Below are 8,058 nucleotides of genomic sequence, written 5' to 3'. Positions count from 1 at the left end.
TAAGGGAAATAACATACAACCATACTAGGGTACATAAGGGTTCCAAAAGTCACTTTAAAACACTTTTAACAAGTCAAACAAGAACCCAAAAATCCACCTTTTGGATTTGGCCGAATTTCCCCAAAAACATGGCACCAAATTTTAGCTCCAAAATTCATGCTCATATGAACTACATCTACAACATTTGAGATGGCAAATTTTCTAACAAAATTTACATTCAAAGAAGCAAGAATAAAGCTTGTAACAATTACAACATTCAAATCACAAATTATGAACTACAAAACCCAAAAGGATTCACCAACTACTAGACTTAGGCTCTTGATACCACTTGAAGGAAGATTTGTGAAAAACATGTTCATTTAAGCAACATCAATAGCATGCAATTAACAATTAAAGGCGGAATCATGCTTGTATGCACTTAAAACAAAACATTTACCCATGAAATTCAAAGCCTAGTAGATAGGTGAACCAAGACTCAACTCAAAACAAAGTGAGTTGAGAAATCAATACCTTTGTAGATTCCTCTTTGCATAAGCAAAGGCTAATCACCCAAAGAGAGGGCCTTCATTCCTTGCATCTTAGATCCATGGATTTGGATGGATGAAAAGGTTTCTCCAAGTTCCCAAAATTGAGAACCTCTAATGATTCATCACCAAGGCATAATGAAGAAGAAAATGAGTGACCTTGGAGGAGTTTGATTGCTAGATGATCCCTCCAAGGTGGCCTAAATTTTAGAGAGAAAGGAGAGCTTGTGTTCTCATCCTTTCCCCAAAAATTACCATATGTAAATTTTAGGCTATAAAGTCCTTTATATAGTCCCTTCAAATAAGTGACCTAATGGACCAAAAGCCCTATTCTTCTAACATGGCAAGCCTATAGGGTTTATTGGGCTTTCAAGCCCTTTGTTTATTCAAGTTGTCATACAACTTGAGTTAATGGGCTTGACATTCAAATCCCATTGGGCCTTGCGGCCCAAAACTAACCCGAGGTCTTTAACGAACTTATTCGTTTGATTAATTAACATATTAATTAATCCTAGCCTTAGATAAACAATTAAACCATTTAATTATTCTTACTCATCTCCGTTGTTTCTTCAAACTCTACCTTACTCGGTGAACGATCCATTAGGTTCCTTTTAGCGAGGCAGTGGGCGATTAAAACTCTTTCTAATCGATTGTGAATTGAAACTTACTTTCAATTCTCCCGTTAGTGATAATACACTTTTAGGGCTTCCACAAACCATGGTTGACGCCTAGCAGCATGTCATGGTTACCCAAGCTAATCAGAAGAGGTGGAGAACCTATTCAGTTTTAGGATTACAAATGCAATACGGTCTTTCTCTAATACAATACTCTTGACCACATTGTTTGGTTTGATAGTTTATTCATGTCTACTATCCAATGTGAGTCTTGTGCTTATATGATTACCTTGAATGTGATTTGGAACACATTCCTAAATCTCATTCATACTTTGGCCAAAGATTCTTAATCATATCATAGAGTATTCTCCCTCAAACAGTTTGAAGGTTAGAGATCCCTTGTTGCGCATTCACTTGCCTCCATGGCTAAGTGGCTTAACCCCAACGATGCCATGGACACCCTCCTGATGGAGTGACTTTGACATAATGAAAGATTAAGGACCTAACCACAAGACAACTGTGATGCCTCAGGTCAAAAGACTAATTTGCATTATCCCAACCATGAGTTCTCATGTGACATGAATATGAGAACTCTTCGTTGATCGTGTTCAGTGAACTCATTCTCTATTGAGCACCTACGTACTTGTCTTGATGTCACACACACCAATGACTCGAGACTAGTCACTCTCCCTGAGAGAAGACATAGCACGTACTGATCTTAACGGACTGTCAATGCCCAATTGACAATCCTATGATCAGGAACGTTTAGGATGTGTCAACGAAAGAATGGTCTCATGAATCTAACTTCTTTAGATCGCATTCTTCCAATCACATATTCCTTGGACTTATCGTTTAAGCATATAACATTTATATGAGATGTCTCAAACAATAATGTTTGCCGTTAATATTAAACTAGATTAGTTTAACATGTGAAATGTCCATAAAGTATCATCATATGATTGGTTTTAGGGCACATTTCCAACAGCATAGACTTGACTTAGACCTCAAATAGATGTACACATTTTTTCGGAACCCTAAACCTTTTAAATATCACCCCTCACCCTGACAATTCCTGGCTTCGACACTGCCTCTGGTCCCGTCAAAAGTGATGAAATTTTTGGTTTTCTGGCCTTTTAGGTTTCCCTGCTTTAGCCCGGCGCGGGCTACATGCGGGCTCTCTTTTTTTTTTTTCTTAAAGAAAAATACCAGGCCTGGCCAATAAAATGAGGAATGAAGATTTGCATTTTGTAGTTTCTGGTAATGGAGTTCTTGTTCTAATTAACAAAGAATAAGAGGAAGGAAGAAGAGAGACTTTCTCTCTCTCCCATCCCACCCATGCGCCCTTTCAAAATTACCCCCAATTTGTTAATTTTTTTTTTTTAGCCATTGACCAATCAATGTGAGCCACCTAACTTGCTATTTAATATGCTGATTTATCTTGAGATTTGATTTGTTTTTTAACTATTGACCAATTAATTTGACCTCTTTTCCAATATTTTTTAAACCACACAACGTTATTTATCTTAAAATTTACTATAGATTCATACTAGCTTCAAAAAATATTTTGTAAAATATTACGAACTGGTAGTGATTTGAATTTTTATCACTTACCATCAAATTCAACAAAGTAATAAATAAAAATTTTCAATATTTTTATATGTTATCTAAACTACATATTAATAAAACACAGATTGTCAACCGAAATCCTATGAAATTACCAGTTTAACTCTCTAACTACAACTAAACATAAATTAGAAATATGGGCAAAAATGTAATTTCACACAATCAAAATTTTGTTGTTTTTTTTTTTTTTTCAAACTCTTACCTACATGTGATTCTAACATATCTCTAATTAAAAACTTAAAAAAAACAAAAAAAGAGCTCTCTCCCACTCCCACATTCCCTCTCACTCTCTTCCTTTCTCCTACTCCAAAAATTAAAAAAAAATAAAAATTTACACACACTTTGTGTGTACCCATATGCTAGTTTGTAATCAATGTTTGCAGATATTACATGCTATAAACAAACACTTATTTATATAAAATTGATAAATTTACTCAAATCCACCTACGTTCTCGCCTAAATGTTAAGCGCCATGTCTACCGTCCAATTAACACTTAGTATTTTTTAAAACTTTGTTCATTATACAGTTATATAATAGGATGATACAACAAGAAATGTGCTTAAATCCTTCTTCAAATAATATTGTTGTTCAAATCCCCCTTCGAATGTTTCAGGTAGTCCAAATCCTCCTTTGAATATTCGGTTAGTGCAAATTCTCCTACAAATATTCTGGATAGTTCAAATAATCTTCTTGCATAACCAGACTTAGACCTCAAACAGATGTACACATTTTTTCGGAACCTTTAACCTTTTAAATTTAACCCCTTCCCCCCCCCCCCCCCCGCCCCCGCGACAACTCTTGGCTTCGCCACTGGGGCCAGCAACAATTTTTCTTCTCTTCCTTCTCTTTTTCCTATTTTTGTAGCGGTAGGTCTCTCGCTATGTCGGATTATATATTTGATTTGTTAAGTTAATGGGTGCCGAGTTCGGATAATAATCGGATTATATATATCTTAATTACCAATTACACTGTATTGAGACAAATCCATTTGCATGTGATAAAAGTGAAAAGCAACAACTCTTACCAAAGGTGAAGGGGATTTGAAAGAGTAAGGACACTCGATGTACGTAGGACTTGCAAAAACTAGCATTTGCAAGCTTTAAAATTACCCTTGAAAGCATCTCCCATGTTAAACCTGCACAGGCTAGCTCTACTGCAGTCTACCTGTGCGCATGCATACATTTAGTTCTGCTGATATCTATCAGATAAGATTCATTATATCTCTGAAACTTCCCTTTTAAAATGTAACCAATAATTGATTGTTCTTGTCCAACGTTCAAATATATTGCAGAAATAATAATGCACTGCGTTCTTGGGCAGACTGAAGAGAAAATAAACCACAAGAGAAAATACAGAAATGGAGGATTCCGCCTCAGGAAAATCGCTCATAAGAGTTGAAGTTGGCCACCAAGACCAAGCGCCTCCACTGTTTAGTTGCTTCTGCGTGTTTGGGCCTTGTGGCTCCCCCTTCGCCACCAAAAAGAAAAAGAACTCGCTCATAAAAGTTTTAGCAGTTTGCGGGTCGCTTCGCAAAGCTTCCTACAACCGCGGTGTCATTCGTTACGGTTAGTCTTCTGGGATTTTCTAGCTAGTATGTTCCGAGATATTCCATACTATAGAGTTTCTTATAACATGCAGTTGAATATTTGATCAAGGATAACCAAGATCTAACAGTTAAAAGTCCCGGGTATTAGAATCGCCGAACCTTAAAATATTCGTAGTTTTCGTTTTGTTTGCTTAGTTTCTTTTCTTCTGGTGGATGATGACTGATGAGTGCTTGTGTGTGTTATGATGAATGCTTGATTGGCGTCGTTTCGGGGTTCTAATTAATAGCGATTGAGTTAAGCAAGACGTCGATCAGCGGCTTGGAAATAGAGTACGTAGACATCTCAGAGCTGCCATTTCTGAACACGGATCTGCAGGGCGAGAAGGATAAGAGTTTTCCGCCTGCCGTCGAAACGTTTCGTCAGAAGATTCTGGAAGCTGATATAATGTTTTTTGCTTCTTCCGAGTACAATTACTCCATCTCCGGTGGGTATCATTTCTTACTGCTTTCCTGAGTAAAATTGTTACTTCTTGCACTGTTGTTTCAAATTTATTAGTTTTCCTCACTGTCAATTTTGATCAAATGTACAATCTGTAGGAGGAAGAGGGATAGAGAAATGTAGGAGAGTGGAGAGGTTTTTAAAACTTGAAAAGACTCTTCTAATTTCTGATTTCTTTTTCTCACGCAAAACTCATTACACTACATGGTTTTTATAGCCACTACAATACATCATCATTTATTTAGGTAATTATAAGGTTCTTGAACATTGAAACATCTAGAGAAATCATGATTAACTCTAGAAATTCCAAACATCACAACTCTAGAACTTCTATCCTTTCTTATCCCTGATTTATGACTCTTTCTTGTAACTGAAATTTAGGTTAACCTTCCAACACAATCATGGTCAATTCATATAAATTGGCTTCCACGAGTTAGTCAGTCACGTGCTTGGACATTTGTTTGAAAGTGCTTTTAAATTAACTAAAAGCACTTAAAATTATATTTGGTCAAAAAAGTTCAAAATACTTTTACTAGAATGCTTTTGAACAGAAATATAAAGACGCAGTTTCAAATGAGACCGTATTCACTCCTAGTAAAACCAAAAAAAATTTGTTCCCATTATCTTATCTCTTTGTTTCTTAAAAAATCTCTTATGATGTGAGAATTGATAGTTGGATATTTTTTTTAAGGATTCATACAAAGAATTCAACATCCATCAACTTCCACATCTTGTAATTTATAAAATATGATTCAAGCAGATGGTCTCTCTACCACTCATACGAAAATATTATAGTACTTTTGTACATGAAGCAGATATGGTTGCTACGTATATGTAATTTAAAATTGAAATGTTATTGGGCAATGTTATTTAAATACACAAGATCGACATATTTACTGACACATTCTCTAGTATACGTGAACTCGTGTATAATAAGAGGGTCTGTCTTTATTAGAAAGTACATCAGTAAGTGTTTTAATTTTGTATGTCCAAATAGTTATGATACTATTTGTTTGGAGTTTGATCACCAATATTTTTTTGGGTTAATATAACAAGTAGTATGTGCAACTACCTTAAGAATGTTTTAACCTTCACTATGCCAGGACCTCTAAAAAATGCAGTCGACTGGGCATCTAGACCACCAAATGTCTAGGCTGATAAGGCTGCCGCAGTTGTAAGTGCCTCAGGAGACTTTGGCGGAGGACGAGCCCAGTATCATCTTCGCCAATTTGGAGTGTCTCTCGACCTTCATTTCATTAATAAGCCCGAGTTTTTCTTGAACGGACTCCAGCATAATCCTCCAAAATTCGACAGGGATGGCAACGTGATTGATGAACAGGCCAAGGAGAACTTGAAGGAAGTTCTTCTATCCCTACAATCATTCACTTTGAGACTTCAAAAAAAGTGATAAAAGACGCTGTTTCGTGTTTCAAACTGATGACTTGACTTCCAAGTCACAATGGAGGCCTGAAGGTTTGAAACAAGAAGCAGTCTCTTCGGATTTGTAGGAATTGTATGTTTCAAGCTATGCCATGTCGTATGAGTTTCTGCCTTTGGAGATGGAACTTACACCTTGATTTGTGTTTATGTTCATGTTATAATAAAATATATACTTATTGCCTCTGGAAGTCTGTACCATTTATTAAGATTTGCATGTATACACTGGCAATGTTACGAGTTGTTTTGCTGGTGGGAATTATATGTTTCTTTCAAGTAGGGGAATCAAACTTACGCCCTCGGACGCAGTAATATATGTTTTTAATAACTTACGCACCAAACTACATGCAAGATAATTGTCCGTTTAAGAACCACCCAACAAGACAAGTTTAATCTTAACCAAAAAGACAATAAGACAAGTTTAGCACTTTAAAATGCTCAGGGTGCAAGAATACTACTGTTTGATAGATTTTTTCATGTATCCGAAATAAGTATATCTTTACTTGTATTATAACACATAACTAGTTTGTATTAAAAATCTCCTCTAAAGTTTATCCCTTCAAAAATCGTGGGCAAAATGCACCGAGGCATGTCTCCAGTAGGTGATCATATCATGTGGGCCAAACCCAATGATACTAATCTGATAAAGATAAACCCAATTGGCACTTGATTCATCTATGTATAACAATTCACTGTGGAAAAATATTGGGAGCACAGAAATGACACCCTTAATTTGCTGGAACAAAAATGATACCAAAGATACAAAAATGATTCCTCTCAATTTTCGGTCATCAAATCGAATCAATTGAAAAGGATTAAAAGACATAAATTAACAAGGAATTTGTGAAATGTACAAATGAGTGTGTGGAGAGCACCACCCAATAAAAAAATAACCTCTTTAAAAAAAACAATTGAACGTAAAAAGATGAGACTGCCCATTACTTGAATAATATATTTTACGGAAATACTTAGTAACGATGACATATTGGTCATATATCAATGATACAACGATGACATAGCGACAACACAGTGATGATACGATGACGACATAATAAACATCGATCGTTCTACAGCAAAATGACAAAATATGTTTTATTATCTCGTGATTATATCATCGTTGTGTTACCGTTGCTTCGCCCGTTGAAAGAGTGAAGCGAGAGATTTAACATGCGTCTTTAAAAAAATTAAAAAAATAAAAATAAGCGTAATCTCGTTTTTTTTTTTTTTTTTTTTTTTTTTTTTGGGTCAAAAGCTATTCAAAAGGGATCATTTTTGTAACTATATATAACAACTTGGTGTCATTTCTGTAGGAGTTCATTATCATGGTGTCATTATTGCTCATTTCCAAAAATATTCATAACATTTTCATGGAATTTCAGGCTTCCATGTATGTGACTCTATCTTGGTCCAAGAAAACTACATACAGTTTCTTGCTTTCCAAGACAAAGCCCAGTGTCTGTGGGTGCAAGTGCAATATCCCTAGCCTGGAATCAAATGGCAATTACAGAATGTTACTCAATACTTGCTACAGTATGCTATTCCTTTCATATGCCAATCTTGTGTCCGAAAGAAGAATCATTGAAATTTAAGTGCTAAAACAAGAGTCTGAAGTAAGTGATACCTTAATGGTTATGGTCTCCTCTTTAACGCATTTTGTTTCGGTGTCAAGCACTCCATCCCCCTAATTAAATTAAAATAGTAACATCGCTGGTATCATAAAAAATTAAAAAATAAACACAAGGGTCTAAAATCAAAATAATATTAATAGGTTATATGTCACATCCTGGCCCGGGGCGGATCACTTTCCGGACCCG

General features: G+C 35.7%; 1 pseudogene; it reads left to right on the top strand.

The window, feature by feature from the left end:
* Positions 1-4,098: 4,098 nt before the first annotated feature.
* LOC103961886 lies at positions 4,099-6,255 on the top strand (annotated as a pseudogene).
* The last annotated feature ends 1,803 nt before the right edge of the window (positions 6,256-8,058 follow it).

Source organism: the organism of the source record quoted next, unplaced genomic scaffold (assembly GCF_019419815.1).
Source record: "Pyrus x bretschneideri cultivar Hongxiangsu unplaced genomic scaffold, Pyrus_bretschneideri_v1 Contig52, whole genome shotgun sequence".
Lineage (NCBI taxonomy): Eukaryota > Viridiplantae > Streptophyta > Magnoliopsida > Rosales > Rosaceae > Pyrus > Pyrus x bretschneideri.
Note: the sequence above shows the minus strand (reverse complement) of the source record. Positions and strands in the feature narration are given on the sequence as shown.